Raw genomic sequence first — 15,876 nt, forward strand, 5'->3', positions numbered from 1 at the left:
GTCAAATGAGGTTTCAAGTTCTCTGGGTGAGTTTATCATGACTATGGACTGATACTACAGCAGAAAGCAGCATTTTAACACACACGCACGCACACACCCGTCTATTTCCTGATGATGTATGTGGATGAAAGCACAGAAGCTATCAGCATTTGTACCTAACTGGCCTCTAAATAAAGATCTTTTGGAACCAGCAAGGAAACACCACTGCCTATAACAAAGTAAAGAGTAAGGCAAGACTGTTAGAGAGTACAGGAATAGGCTGAGATGGCCTATACTAAATTAGAGGTGGGAAGACTGCTGTGAAAATGGATTTGTATTGAATGTAGCCGGTTAGTAAGATTAATGAGGGCAGGAATCACATTGCATGGTGGTCAATCTTCAATAATTTAAGGATAATAGAAACTAATTTCAATGTGATAAAAACTCCCTCTTATTTGAAATTTGGCTGAGGCTTCTGAATGGAACAGAGAGGCCAAACTTTGCGAAGTCAGGATGCCATCAGGTGCAGAGAGAACTAAGAAGTGCTGTAGAAACAATTAGTACTAATCATCCTCACCTATTTTTGACTCTTTCATCTGCAGCATCCCACATTTTGCCTCAGTTTTTAATAAAGGTAATGAGGAACTTGGGGGCAGTGGCAGGGTGGCTAATGTGAATGAAGATATGGAAATAGAAATTATCACCTCCAAGGTGGTGAGCCACACTCAAACAGTTTAATGACACCAAATTGAGGTGAGCAGATAATCTAATTTCAAGAATATTAAAGGAACTGGCACATTACATTACACATCCAACAGCCAAGATATATAATGAATCTGTAAACTCAGAGGTCATACCCTGTGACTGGAGAATTGGAAACATAACACCTACATTTAAGAAAGGACAAAAAAGTGATCCAGGAAACTACAGGCCCATTAATTTGACCTCAATTGTATGCAAGATCTTAGAACAAATTTTGAAAGAGAGAGTACTTGAAGACATAGAGGTAAACGGTAATTGGGATAAAATACAACATGGAGGAATGGAGAACCTACTTTATGACAGGAGACTTAAGGAGCTTGGCTTGTTTAGCCTAAGAAAAGGAGAGCTGCGATTGTTCTCTATAAATACATCAGAGGGATAAACATCAGGGAGGGAGAGGAGTTATTTAAGTTAAGGGCCAATGTTGGCACAAGAACAAATGGATATAAACTGGCCATCAACAGCCTTAGGCTTGAAATGAGATGAAGGTTTCTAACCATTAGAGGCATGAAGTTCTGGAACAGCCTTCCATGGAGAGTAGTGGGGTCATAAAACCTAAGTGGTTTCAAAGACAGAGTTTGATAAGTTTATGGAGGGGATGGTATGATGTGACTTCTTACAATGACATGTAGCCAATCTGTGACAGCTAGTAGCAAATATCTCCAATGGCTGGTGATGGGACACTAGTTGGGGAGGGCTCTGAGTTACTACAGATAATTGTTTCCCAGGTGTCTGACTGCTCGGTCTTGCCCACATGCTCAGAGTCTATCTGATCACTATATTTGGGGTCAGGAAGGAATTTTCTCCCAGGTCAGATTGGCAGAGACCCAGGCGAGGGTGGGGGGGTTGCGTCCTTCTGCAGCATGGGACATGAGTCACCTGCTGGTTTGAACGAGAGTAAATGGTGGATATTCTGTAACTTGAAGTCTTTACATCAAGATTAGAGGATTTCAGTAACTCAGCTAGAGGTTATGGGCCTACCACAGGAGTGGGTGATTGAGGTTCTGAGGCCTGCAATATGGAGAAGGTCAGACTAGGTGATTATGATTGTCCCTTCTGGCCTTAAAGTCTATGAGATTTGTCAAAGTTGTCTGGCAAGACAAGAACAATGGAGAGTTCTTAAGCTTTGCAAGCTCCTTGTTCCCTTCCTCCCCTTGATGGCCTTCCCACAAGTTAACACCTAGGCACTTCTACAATCATTAAAATATGCAGTACCAGAAATGTCCATACAAAAGTCGCAATCATACTTGCCCATACTAATAATGGCTAGTAATAATCTCCACATCTGACCAGCTATATACCTTATTTTACCATCTTCCCAGATGCCACACCTCCAAGATGACCTTTGCTGTACACCCTAAAAGCAAGGGTCTAGGGGTCCAAACAGGAAAGCAAGAATCAGAATCAAACCCCATCAAAGAAAACGCTCTGGCACCAGGGTATATTAGCCCGAGCACAGCTGCTGAAGGTATCACACAGAGAGAGGGAGAGTCTCGGTGGTAGCCAGATCACAAAACATTTAGGGCTTCATAGGTCAAAACCAACATCCTAAAGCTACTAGGCAGCCAGCGCAAACTGCAGAATACAGGTCTAATGTGGTTCTCTGCATGCTGTAGCTCACAAAAGCTTATGCTCAGATAAATTTGTTAGTCTCTAAGGTGCCACAAGTACTCCTTTTCTTCTTATCATGACAAGATTTCTTATGTTAAAGTCACTAATATGTACTCTAAGTCTTGGCTTTTTTTTTTTTTTAAACTAATGTTTGTTGTCTGAGGGTTTACTCAAGCAATCTGACTGGATAATACTGCACTGGGACTCACTATTATTGACCTCTGAGGTAAGTACAGTAATAGACACTGACATCACATGACTTTTCAGCCAACCACGAAACAATATTTTCTTCTTGGATTTAACATCCTCTTTATTTTTATCATTCATTATATAACTAACTATATTATGAAACTTCTATAGTGGTATGTGACAGATTTGTAAAAAAGACTTTAGATACAATAAAAGTGGTTTAGTACTATTATCACTGTCTGAAAACTCTATATTGAGAGAGAGAGAGAGAGGACAAAATTTTCACCCAAAACAGTATGCTTCTATGGTAATAAAGGACAGCTCTGTGTCATTATGGCAATTAAACCTTTAAAACAATAAAATAAAACCAAAGCAGAGAGTCACAGAAATCAGTCACCATCTCACTGTTGTTCTGAGTTATTTCCCATTGCACAAACCACTCTGAGCCCACTTCCTCCACACTCGAAGAACACAACTGGTGTTTTATGAGCAAAACTCTTTAGGAAGAAGAGGAAAGCAACAAGGCTTTTCCTGCACAGCAACAGAATTGCAGAGATTTCTTACAGTCCCCTCTTTGAAGCTAGGAATAGGGGCCCATAACTGGGGCTTCTAGGCACTACTGAAATACAAATAACAAAAAAGGATAATAATACAAAAATAATTACTCATGCCAGAAGGGGGTGACATTTGTGCTATTAATTTGTAGAGCAAAGTAGCGGATTGCAAAACTCAAAGTTAACTTAAATAAATGCTGAATTACTAACTGATAATGTTATTCCACTAGTCACATGAAAAAAGTTTTTCCTTTTGTTCAACAATTCTGGCAGAGGGATGCAATAAATCTGGAGAAAGATGTATTGATTTCAATAGAACTATGCCATTTACACCTATTTAGGCCCAAGATAGTGTGACAGGGTCGGGCTAGATGGTTACAGGAGAGAAACAGAAGGCAGATATATAAGCCCCAGGCTAAGTAGGTCCCTTTTCCCTGGGTAAGGTAACAGGGAAGGTTTTTTTTTTTTTTTTTTGAAACAGAAAGGAAATTTATTTGTAACAATTACAGAAAATACAAAAAGATAAAAAAAACTTAGCAACAAAACAACGCAATCAGAAGGTATAACTCAACAACTTTCAGGAGGGAGAGGTGTTCAGGTTAGCCTAGGCCCAGAGCGGGGGGGGCTTCCTCGACACTCGTGGTCTTCCACCCTCCTGAGTTACCTGGTGGCCTAGAGCGGGGGGGCTTCCTCGACACTCATGGTCTTCCACCCTCTCTAGTTACCCAGTGCCGCGCCCAGGGTCACCGACCCTCCCTCTCCTGAGAGTGCCCGACAAGATGGGCACGGCTGCGGGGTGGGTGGTTGGGAGGGAGGGGGGTACACCCATGTATTATAGGACCCCTCCTAGAAGACAGTAATAATGATATTCACAGCAACTAACGGCTGTGACTGGCGGCTCTCGCTCTTTCCCTCAATCAGAGGGTCAGACGGAGGGAACCGGACGGGGTCACCGAGCAAAGAACCCCGGACAGCGCCCACTGCTCCTCGAAGGTGTCAAGGGAGTCGGTGGACGCTGCCCAGAGGAACTCCGCCCGGATACGTGAATGTACTGAGAGTCGGAAAACGGCCTCACAATCGCAGAACGCCTCATGAGCCAACCTCCGCTCTCTGGTCTTATAAATGGCTGTTTTAGCCAAGGCTAGGAGGAGGCTAACCAGGAGATCCCGCGACTTGGTGGGGCCACGGATGGGGAGTGTATAGATAAAGAGGTGGGGGGAGAAATGAAGCCAAAAGCGCAAAAGAATATTTGTGAGGAGCCGAAAAAGAGGCTGCAATCTGGCACACTCTAAATAGACGTGCGCCAGGGTTTCCCTCACGTTGCAAAAGGGGCAAGTCTCCGGAAGGGAGGTAAAACGTGTCAAAAACACGCCCGTGCTCACAGCCCCGTGAAGGAGCCGCCAACTGATGTCCCCGACGGGCCTCGGGACCAAGGTGGAGTACAGGCTGGCCCACCGAGGTTGCTCACCCTCCAAAGGTGGTAAGAGATCTCGCCACTTTGTATCGGGGCGGGACACCAGGGTGCGGGCATGAAGGGTATGGAGCGTGAGTGTATATAAATATTTCCGTGATGCAACTTGAAAACCGACCGGTTGCAGTTCATGCAGCCGGCTCGCAGTGAAAGGATGAGGGGTGTGTTGGGATCGGCAGGGTAGGGGCCCGATGGAAAGGTCCGGCGGGCCTGGGGTAAGGGATGGGCGGGGTGCGCCCTCGCACAAGGCTCGGCTAACATAAGCCCGAGCGGCGGGGGTCAGAGCGGCCTCCACCTCCTGAAGCACGCGCCGGGGGGTGCGAAGGCTGGAGAGCCCCATGCGTCGAGCGAGCGTCAGGGGATCCAGCCAGTCCCCCCGGTCGTAGTCCAGGAGGTCCCCGACCCTCGTAACTCCCGCCAGGACCAACCTCTGGCGCACCGTGCGGGACTCCGCCGCCTGCACACAAAGTTGGGGGTTGTGTAGCAGGGGCTCCGTGAGGAGATCTGCCCCCACGATGGCCGCCACGGACCTGGTCGTTGAAAACAGTTTCCAGGCCCGGAGGAGGTCCTGGTAGAAATCCGGCAGCCCGGAGAGGTCTCGCGGAAAACCTCTCGGACAAAGATAAAAGAGCTGTCGGTCATACCGGAGCCCATGGAAGCGGCGTAAAAAGGCATGCGCCAATATGCTCCACGGCGAACTACCTGCACTATAAAGGAGCCTCTGCAGGGCCTGGAGGCGGAAAACGCGGACCTGAGTGTACAGACACTTCAGGTCCTGCCCTCCTTCCTTCAGGGGCAAGTGGAGAACTCCAACAGGGGCCCAGTGCAATCCTGACCAAAAGAACTCCAGAATCAATCTCCGGAGGTCGGACAGGAAACCCGGGGCCGGGGCTAGGGTGTTGAGCCGGTACCAGAGCGTGGACAGGACTAGTTGGTTAAGCACCAGTGCTCTCCCCCGAAGGGAGAGACATCGGAGTAGCCTCGTCCATTTCCTGATCCGCTCAATCACGCCGCCTTCCAAATTTTGCCAGTTCTCCGGCGGAGAAGGGTGCGTGGCAGAAAGGTAAACGCCGAGATAGAGCAGAGGGCCGGCACTCCACCGGATGGTCTGAAGCGCGGGTGGGAGGGAGCTTACCTGCCGCCAGCCCCCCACCGCCAAGCCAGAGCTCTTGACCCAGTTGACTCGGGCGGAGGAGGCTGCCGAAAAGATGGCTTGGCATGCCTCCACTCGCGTCAAGTCGCCCGGGTCCTGGACCACGAGGAGGACGTCATCGGCGTACGCCGAGTAACAGGGAAGGTTCCAGAACAATCAGGAACCTTCTGGAGACAATTAAGACAGGATGATTAGAACACCTACAGCCAATCAAGAAGCTGCTAGAATCAATTTAGGCAGGCTAATCGGGGCACCTGCATTTTAAAAAGGAGCTCACTTCAGTTTGTGGTGTGCGTGTGAAGAGCTGGGAGCAAGAGGCACTAGGAACTGAGAGTGAGAACGCGGACTGTTGGAGGACTGAGGAGTACGAGCATCATCAGACACCAGGAGGAAGGTCCTATGGTGAGAATAAAGAAGGTGTTGGGAGGAGGCCATGGGGAAGTAGCCCAGGGAGTTGTAGCTGTCGTACAGCTGTTCCAGGAGGCACTCTAGTCAGCTGCATTCCACAGGGCCCTGGGCTGGAACCCGGAGTAGAGGGCAGGCCCGGGTTCCCCCCAAACCTCCCAACTCCTGGTCAGACACAGGAGTAGTCGACCTGGACTGTGAATTCAGAAAAACGGCCAGGCTGAGGGCTGCCGTGAATCTCCAAGGCAAGCAAATCCGTCAATAAGCGCAAGACCCGCCAAGGTAGAGCAGGAACTTTGTCACAATAGATAAAATCCACTAACATTACAGCCATGAGTCTTTTCTTGATTCCTTATTCCCTTTCTCCATTTCTTGATTCCTTTCTCTCCTGCTCTCTGTACCCCATTTTTATTCCCCCTTCTTATCCTGATATTGTTTTCTCTCTTTTTCCTCCTATTATTTTCACTTTTTTATTGTTTATCATGTTTGAATGAATTAGATGACCATGAGAATCACACTGATGTCAGTGTGCAAATGTCCTCTTACAGCTCTGCCAAAGTACTTCAGATCCCGACCCCTGCAGTTCCAGTCCTAGGTCTCTTCACAGCTCTGCTAATCCAATTCATCCCTGACCTGCATTTCTCTTGAGCAGAGACAGACAACCATACCAAAACGTCTGACAGCTCTGTAACCCAGCTGAGATCAACAAACTTTTTATTTGTGATCTACACCAGATACCTCGCTGTTGCCCCTAGTCACCTCTCCTCACCTTTTGATAATTGTCCTATAAAGGAAAATTCAAGTGCACAGTAAGAATAGTTATGTAAATCCTATAATCAAGGAGCCAGAATCTTCTACTGGTGTAAATTGGCATTATTCTATTGACTTCAGTGGTGCAATGCTGATTTACTTCAGCTGAGGATCAGGCCCACCAATTTAATCAGCACTCATCTTTATTACGTAGCTGCAGTGAAGATCACTTGACTCTCCATGCTACTGGTACAGCTAATGTTGATATGGCTTAACAATGAGGAATTCTGGCAATAAGCCTGTAGGCAGCCCTTCAGGGGTGCCCCATGGCACCCACAACAATCACATCCTGAAGTATTCAGGAAGGAAGTATTCCACCATCACTGGCTACAGAATCAACATTTGTAGGGGGCTCAGTGGTGCAGTGGATTAGTGGAATTCTGGAGACCATGGGCCACATTCAGAGGGGATGTAAATGTGGCTTATGCTTCAATAAAATGGTCTAAATATAAATTAGAGTAAATTATGCACTGAAGGGGCAGAAGGGCAGAGTTGTAGTGGGAAAGGCTGTCAGCAACAACAAGATGTAAGATAAAGCAGGGTGTTTTATCTTATACCTTCTTACATCCAACTGCTGGTTGTTTTTCTTGCTACACATTAATTTCTGTCCCCAATGGTCAAGATTCCCGCGTGTGTCAGAGCAGCGTCCCCTTTCCAGTGTCTCAAATTCTGGAGGATGCCAGGAACCAAATTGACCCCAGACACAAGTGAGAGCAGTCTCAGGGTTGTTCTAACTTATCCTGCAGATAACATCTCCCAAGGAGCTACTCTGCTGACATACCCTTCCCAGTCTCAGAATGACCATCTATGCCAGTAGGACCAGATGTAGCTGATGTCAGGCTGGCCCGATATAACTGAGGATTTTCTTAAACTAGGGGAATCCTTAGCTGCTGCCATCCGTCATTGGGTCCCCTTTGCAGCTTTCAAGCCATGCAAAGGGGACATAGTAGGGCTGAGGAACTTACACTCATTCCAACTTAACAAAGTGTAATTATATACACCACCTGTGAATTTGGTCCAAATCTTATACAGAAAACAAGTGAAAATTAATCTGTTATCTCAACCTAGCCTCCATTTGCCATATCACAAAACTACTACACATTTTGGTATGCCTGGCAGTCCCAACTCAGAATAAGCCCAGAACAGAAAGAACAAGGAGCACTGCATCTCACCCCTAACTTGCACCAATGAAGCTGTAATGGAAACAATCCTAGAAGAATGCTGTGTGCTGGTGGGTCAGAACTGGGATTCATTGGTACAATTATGTAGCGGAAGCTTGCACTATGTCTGGCTTAAATCAGTGCTGTTATTTCTTCACATCTACAAGCATTTAATATACTAAAATAAAAGTCTATGACACGCTGGGTTTTAGCCCATCATGGAGTTTCTGTTGAAAGTTTTTCAACCATCTCTGGTGTATATTTGGAGTGACCAGGGCTAAAACCCATAGCAATGCCTCAGGGCATAGAAAAGAGTTACTTCCAGAAAAGAGTTAGAGGAAGAAAAGCCTCTCCATAACTGAACTGCTTGGCATGTGCTGAAAGCAAGCTGAAGATTGCTATAAAGGGCATGGAGAAGAACAAGCTCGAGCCCTAAGTAAAGTACAGACACTTAGGAGGAGAAGTAGGTCATTACACACAAATCTATTTCTTTCTTCTGTCATTGGTCTGGGGTTCAAAGGTCCTTGGTTTTTTAGGATACTAGCCTAGGTTAGAAGTAAACATGAGTGTTCTCTATTATTTCTACAGAAGTGGACTGATTATAGATTTTCTTTAAACATATGATTTGTTGTTGGGGTTTTTTTTCCACTGACTCACACATCCAGTGACTTTGTACACAGCATTACTTCAACAGTGTAATACATCAGCTTAATTTGATAAGCCTTTTTCCCCCTTTCCGGGTATTGCAAACAGCAGTATCACAATCTCATAAGGCTGATGGGGCAATCATAGCACTGACCTCTGGGCAATGCATTCCACCTTCCAACTCCAGCCTGCAAGACAGATGTCCTCTAAGCCATTCTGTACCCTATGCACATTCTTGTGCCGTTAAGGATAGTATTAGACATGATTTGCAGCATGAAACCCAAAAAGGTGAAATCTCAGATGAGAACTTTGTAATTGGAAATGGGGCCTTAGGTCCTTAAAAGTATGGATTGTAACTGCTGTGGTAGGTTGGTTAAGAAAATATGTCTGGCCCAGAGCTGGAGAAAATAGAATATCAAGTTATTACAATGCACGTCACAGAGAACAACGGAAAGCAAATGTTTTTGATAGATTATGTGTGATTAGAACAAGGGCCCTAGGCATGGAAATCTATCTATTAGATATAATTATTTCTTTAGTCCCAGTAATATAACTATCAAACCTTAGAGTAAACTTCATTTGTTAAGGGAATGACCCATGTGCCTGATCCTCTGGGCTTTTTCACTTATGTCAAGCGAAATCATCATTACAGACTTGTAGCTAAATGTTGTTGGAATGATGGACAGGTAGCTCTTTACTCCACATTCATGGTCTGTTTATTCATCTGCTCTGTTTACTGAGAATCACTGAATATAGAAGCTACCAGCACCAGTATTAGTAAATGGACTAAGAACATGCGTTTCCTTCAGGGGAATATTTGACAGTGTATTTTTTAAGCCATATAGGAGAAATAAAGTGTAAACAAGTTGTGAATTGATGAGAAATGAAATGCATCAGTAAGAAGTCTGATTATTGCATGAAGGGTATATTGCATCATGGTGGGAGGGTGGACCAACCCACCAAGATGTCTGTCAGCACTCAGCAGCTCCTGATTTGTTCCTCTTATTATTGCACGCAGGTTTCTCATTTCTGTAGAGCTCTCCACAAATCCTCAGATCCCCAACATTTTTATCCCCACTCCTGAATTGTCCCTCTCCTGCACTGATGAGACAAGGCCATTGAAGAGTTGTTCTTCACCCTATGCCCATCCTCTGGAGGCTGAATGTTCTGCCTCCTGAAAATTCTCAGCTTGTGCTGGATTTAGGGAGCTTGGGACCTGAACTCAAATTATGTCCACCAGCAGGCTGACACTTATCAGGTTTCTTTCAACAAAGGCTTGCAATAAAAGTCCTTCACAAAGTAACTGACAGAAATGTAATTAAACCAATTTGAATCTTCCACAAAGTGTTCACAGGAGACCAAGAATATTTTCCCCTTTAATTCTGAATGAGTCATAAAATGTTTAGTTTGGAAGTTTGGTAACTCATGGAATCCCCCCATGGAGCTCTAAAATGGATGGCATGCCAACACAGACTTAAGAGAAGAGAGATGCTGAGAAAGCTCTATATTGGTGCTGAAGAGATAGAAACATTGCTCATGCTTTCTGCATTGCCAAGTTTTATGATTTTATTGCAAGTCTTCATGATAACTGGTGTTTTCTAAAAGCCCCAGTTGCTGGAATCAAAAGATGGTAAGTGAATCTCAGCTTTAATTTGTAACCAAGTAAGTTAATAGCCCTAATAGTTTTGGAGAAAATCATGAAAACAAGAAAGAAGTGTATCCTAAAGGCTCAGAAACCAAAAAGCAAAGAAAAAGAATAATATTTTATATATCAGGATTTCCCCTAAGAGGCCAGGGCCTGTCGGCATCCCTTGTTAGTTCTACAACTAGACGTAAATTATCCAGCAGCATATGGAGATATGGAAGTTCCACCACACATCCCAGAATTTCTTATCAGCTATAGCTATCATACAGGATTGTTGTTGATGAGGCTTCAACACTTTTGCAGTGGAAAAATGGGAAAAACACATGTTGCAATAATCAGGAATAGGAAACTTTAAACAGATACACTCTCCACATGGCCCTCCTCAAAGAGAAAATCTATTTCATTTGTGGAATAACCCTAAGAGAGTGATATACTGTAGTCCAACCATAAAACACTTACACAGGTCTTTCAGAAACTAACAGATGTTTGGTCATAAAAAGAAAAGTACGATTCGGCCTTTTTAGATACCTATAAGAATTCAGATAATGTTAAGTTATTTTAATAGCCACCTTCAGTTATTTTAATGCACAGTGCCACTATCTGATCCTGTTTCCTTCTTAAAGTGACCAACTCGTATTGTGGATTTTCATACATGCCAAGGTGCGAGTTGCTAATGCCTTCTCTTGATTAGTTAGAAAATGAAAACCGCTACTGTATGGACCAGAATAAACAGAAACATGGCTGTAGGACTGTTCACAAGTAATGCCTCATGCAGCCTGCACAGATCCAGTCTCAGAATGATCTAGGAAAGCTTTAGTGATTTTACTGGTTTCAGAGTAGCAGCCGTGTTAGTCTGTATTTGCAAAAAGAAAAGGAGTACTTGTGGCACCCTAGAGACTAACAAATTTATTTGAGCATAAGCTTTCGTGAACTACAGCTCACTGAATGCATCCGATGAAGTGAGCTGTGGCTCACGAAAGCTTATGCTCAAATAAATTTGTTAGTCTCTAAGGTGCCACAAGTACTCCTTTTCTTTTTAGTGATTTTACTGTGAATAGACTGGCAGACTGGACTACAGAGCCTTCTGAAAAACAAACCCTGGTTCACATCCTGTCTTAGGTCTCAGGTGACAATTAATTTTATATTTTCATCTCAGCTTCAAATGGATGTTTGATTGCATCATAAAACCAACATATGCATCTAACCCCCTTGGGGTTTAGAGAGCATGCCACCTTTACAACCTTGTCCTGAGGCAGAAGAGGTGCTGGTTGTTCAGGGGGAGAGATGTTGAGAGAGGCAGAGGACAGGGGTATGAGGGTGTCTGTAGCTCCAGACAAGAGGAGCTACAGCGTGCAGGCCTTCACATAGTGAAGCAGCCGAGAACCAGCCGGAAGCCTGGGAGGGACAGAGTGGCCAACCAGGGATGCCCCAGGAGAGGAGCCAGGAGGAGCACTGTGCCGAAAGAAATCACCTGAGAAGGACAAACTGGAGTCAGACCCAGTATCACTGTCACCCAGACCTGTCTGGGGCCATGAGTACTGGGGCTTGTGACCTTGCACTGGGAATAAGGAGGGAGGGTGTAGCTAGTTAAGGTTAAGCCACTCTGTGGGGCTTGCAGAGAGCAGCAGAAGAGGGGTTTGTTAGGGAAACTTTACTAGCGCAGAGGATGACCAGGAGCACCCAAGACTCACTGCTGAACTGGTACTCTGCCCAGGATTCTTGAACTCTGAGTCTAAATGCATTGCTCAGTGTCTATCCTTTTATATTGTGGTACCACTGGGCCCATGAGTCCTCATGTTGTTCCCCCATCTTCTCCCGCTGTTGTGTTCCTTCATTCATTCCTCTTTAAATAAGTATTTTCCTTTCCTATATTTGTTGTACTATTGTGGGGGGGGGTGCGCGCACATGCCCTTGGGGGTGGGGGAGGGGAGACAGGTGCCCCTGGGGTGAAAGGGAATTTCCCTGCTGCAGCCCACATGCATCTTTTCTTGGCTAGAGCCATCTGCAGAGGAGACTCCATCTTGGCCATGAGGGAACTATAGTTACATGCAAAAAAGGACTGAGTGTTTTCTTTGTATAGGAAAGGCCAAGGCTAAGGATTAGCAGAAATGATCAAGGCTGAGCTACTTTTAAGAGAGCTACACTGGGGGAAACTGAAACAGCACCATCCTACACTATTCCTGACTCCAGCTGATTTGTCAGCCCCTCACTTTCAGGCACATTAACTTCACAGAAAAATTAAAAGCAACACACACATATGATATACAAACTGTACAGATCATAGTTCTTGTAGGAGGATTACTAAACCACCTACACAGGAATTTCTTTTTTCTGCTAAAGAAGGTGTGAGATTGCATGAATTTAGATTGTTACCTCAGGCAATCTGCAGAGCAATGTGCCAAAGAGCCTACACGCTGAGTGTTTACAAATTTAAAGTTTGGGATTGACTATGTGCCAATCCCTCTTCAGCTGTGGGCACTAGACCCTGCACCCAAATCACTGTTGACCTTTTCTGGTATTTATGATGTCAGTACAGATTTTTATCACTGTTTGAGCTCTTGACACAAAGCAAACAGGTTCTGTAGCTTGTGTTTATCCATGCAAGGAATAAGAACTGGCATTTCAGTTCCTATCTGTCCACTCTCCTGTTTGGCAGCTTGGACAATAGGGGGCAGTGCATAAATCTTAATTCTTTAACAAGCTTTTCAGATATGCATGATGGGATTATGTGAACTATACCATTTATTTTACTTAGAACATTCAGTTGATTTCTAAACAACTCCAAATATTTATAGTTAAGTACAGCTGCAAAGGCAAGTGGCCAATTGGATTGTGGAAGTGGCTGACACTGCACATGCATTAGAGTGGCATCAGAGGCTAGCTACATTCTCCAAGACAGGTATGCTTAGAGTTTGTCCCAAGAATCACCAAAGCACCTTTGGAAGTAAATGATAGCATTATGTTTAAAACTGACTCTTCAACACTGACCCCCTCCAGGAACTACTGGGCTCTCATACATGCTTCAGAGTTGTTGCTTACACATGACATTGACTAGGCAAAACCAAGCAAGGATAGCAAGTGCTAGCTGCCAGTAGGCAATTAGGGTTGCCTAATTCTATCTTTGTGTGGAGACCCATACCCATCAGAGTCAGCAGAACAGAGGTATAGATGGTCCCTGCAAGTCTTCCTAGCTTGAATAACATTCACATGTTAGTTTTGCGGTTCACAGCGTAAGTTGTTGTTGGAGGAACATGTTTCTGTCTGGTCATAGCTCTTACACAACAGGTTGGGTTGTAACCTACTGAGATTAAAGGCAAATTGAAAAAAAACTTGTCCAACAGCAACAATCCCAGCTGCCTTATAAATATAGTAATATGTGCTTTTTACTCATCTAACTACCAAGAGACCAAAGCAAGAGAGGTGGGAATTTTCATCTATAAAAGGAAAGCATTAATACTTCCTTTGTCTACCTTGTCTATTTAGACTGTATGTTCTTTGAGGCTGGGACTGTCTCTCACCATCTAGCACAATGGGGTCCTGATCAAAGTTGGGGCCTCCATGTGTAATTCAAATAATATGTGATAAAGTCAGAGCCAAAATGGCTCTGCCCCATTCAAACCTGGGCTAAAGGAAATAAATGTTTACTAAATAATTAAAGACAAAATCAGAAACTTGAAGGGGAGAAAAATCTTTCATTGCTGAGAGGATGGAAGAATAAATATAACAAAACAATTAGCTGATGGGGCCTTTTAAAAATTCTATAACTGATGGAAGAGAACATAGTTTAGGACTTGTTCTTTTCTCAGTAGAATTCATACAATTTCTGCAATGAAAGTAGATTGGCTATACTAGGTTTTACTGCCTGAAATATTTTACAGCACTTTATCCAAGAATGTGTATGTTCTGTGGTCTTGTTTTCCTGCCCCACGGCTAAATGGTTTCTCATGTTTGGAACTGTCAGAACCCAATGTGAGATGAATGGAAAACCTAACCTATGTAAATTAAGCCTCAGAAGCCTGCCCCTACCAGACTGGCTGCAGACAGAAACCTTTGAAGTGAATATTAATATATTGTTTAAAAAATCTACCCTACAGAAAGAGATACTGCAGCATGCTTAACTTTGGGAGACAGGGAGAGAAAGGCTAAAGCGGGAATGTCAAACTCATAGCTGAAAAGCTGGATCTGGCCCCCTTAATGCATATATCCAGCCCCCAATAACCGATTCAGATTATACAAAATGAAAATTTCCACTACAATATTAATAAATATCTAGCCCTTATGGCTGCAGAGATAACCTTCTAAATGTGACACAGTCTAAAACAATATTTCTGAAACAATCTAAGAGAGGTGTGTTTTCCATATTAATCTCAATGGTGTGTTGACTCTGAAGCCTAACGGTGCCACTTCAGTGAATAGATTTTCAAATAACCAAGTGCACATATTTATATGAGTAATTTGTGCACTCAGCTACCCTGATTGAGCAACCCTCATAACTGCATATGCAGAGGAGCAAACAAACAAAGAACAGAAATAGCAATGGTTCTAAAAAGCATCCTGTATCATTTTCCCCTGACTGAGTGATGCTGAATGTAACAGTAACTTTACCAACTACAATAAAAGTTATTATATAAGGGCCATATTCTCTCTCCTTGATCTTTGCACAAACCTCGTGTTTTTATTGATGAATTTTTCCTCACAATACTCTGTGAAGGAAGGAACTATAGAGGGGTAACAGGGTGAAATTTAAGTGCTTGTGATATACAGGAGGTCAGACAAGATGATCTCTTGGTTCCTTCTGGCTTTAAACTCTTTGAATCTATGAATTTGTGGGAGACCCTTTGTGGATCAAGGACACAGGATATCCCTAACCCTATAGCCTTGGGTTACAGGCCATAACCACAAATTTATTTTGGGCATCTCAAGGTAACACATTTGACATGTCTATGCTGAAAAAGACCAACCTCAACCTAAACTTCTTCCAGATAGGTTGTCCTAGAAAAGAGAATCTGAACCATCAGCCTCTCTAAATCATTATGATCAACTTGAAAATTTAGACTTCCTGGGTACAAACAGAACCACAGACTTCAGATGTTTCTGTGTATATGTGTGTGTGTTTTTGTAAACGGGAAGAGGCTGTGCTGGAATGTAATATCTGCTATCCCCCAGGATCCCACAGAAGGAAGCTCTGACCCTCTTCCATTCTACACCCACCGTGAAAATACTTTTACTTGCTGAAACATCAGATGAAATTATCACGAGATTTCCAACAGCCATTTCTAGCCAATAATTGGTGTCTGAACATTTCTACCAAGAGAATCGATAGCTCTAAAATTGCCCTCCGGGATGGAAAGGATGTGGTGTCAGACTCCTACAGAGGAGATAACTTCCCTTAACAGCAGTATTACTGCCGTTGTGCTAAGTACTGTCTCAGGAACACTCTGAATTGTCCCAAAGAGGTCTTTTCCAAGTTATTTTGAGAAGACTAATAAGAA

General features: G+C 44.0%; 1 protein-coding gene across 2 annotated transcripts in view; it reads right to left on the reverse strand.

The window, feature by feature from the left end:
• The window catches only part of LARGE1 (LARGE xylosyl- and glucuronyltransferase 1), a 361,133-nt gene that overhangs the window by 132,198 nt on the left and 213,059 nt on the right, over positions 1 to 15,876 (reverse strand). The gene's annotated exons all lie outside the window — the stretch shown is intronic.

This window comes from Lepidochelys olivacea, assembly GCF_965140295.1.
Source record: "Lepidochelys olivacea isolate rLepOli2 genome assembly, chromosome: 1".
Lineage (NCBI taxonomy): Eukaryota > Metazoa > Chordata > Testudines > Cheloniidae > Lepidochelys > Lepidochelys olivacea.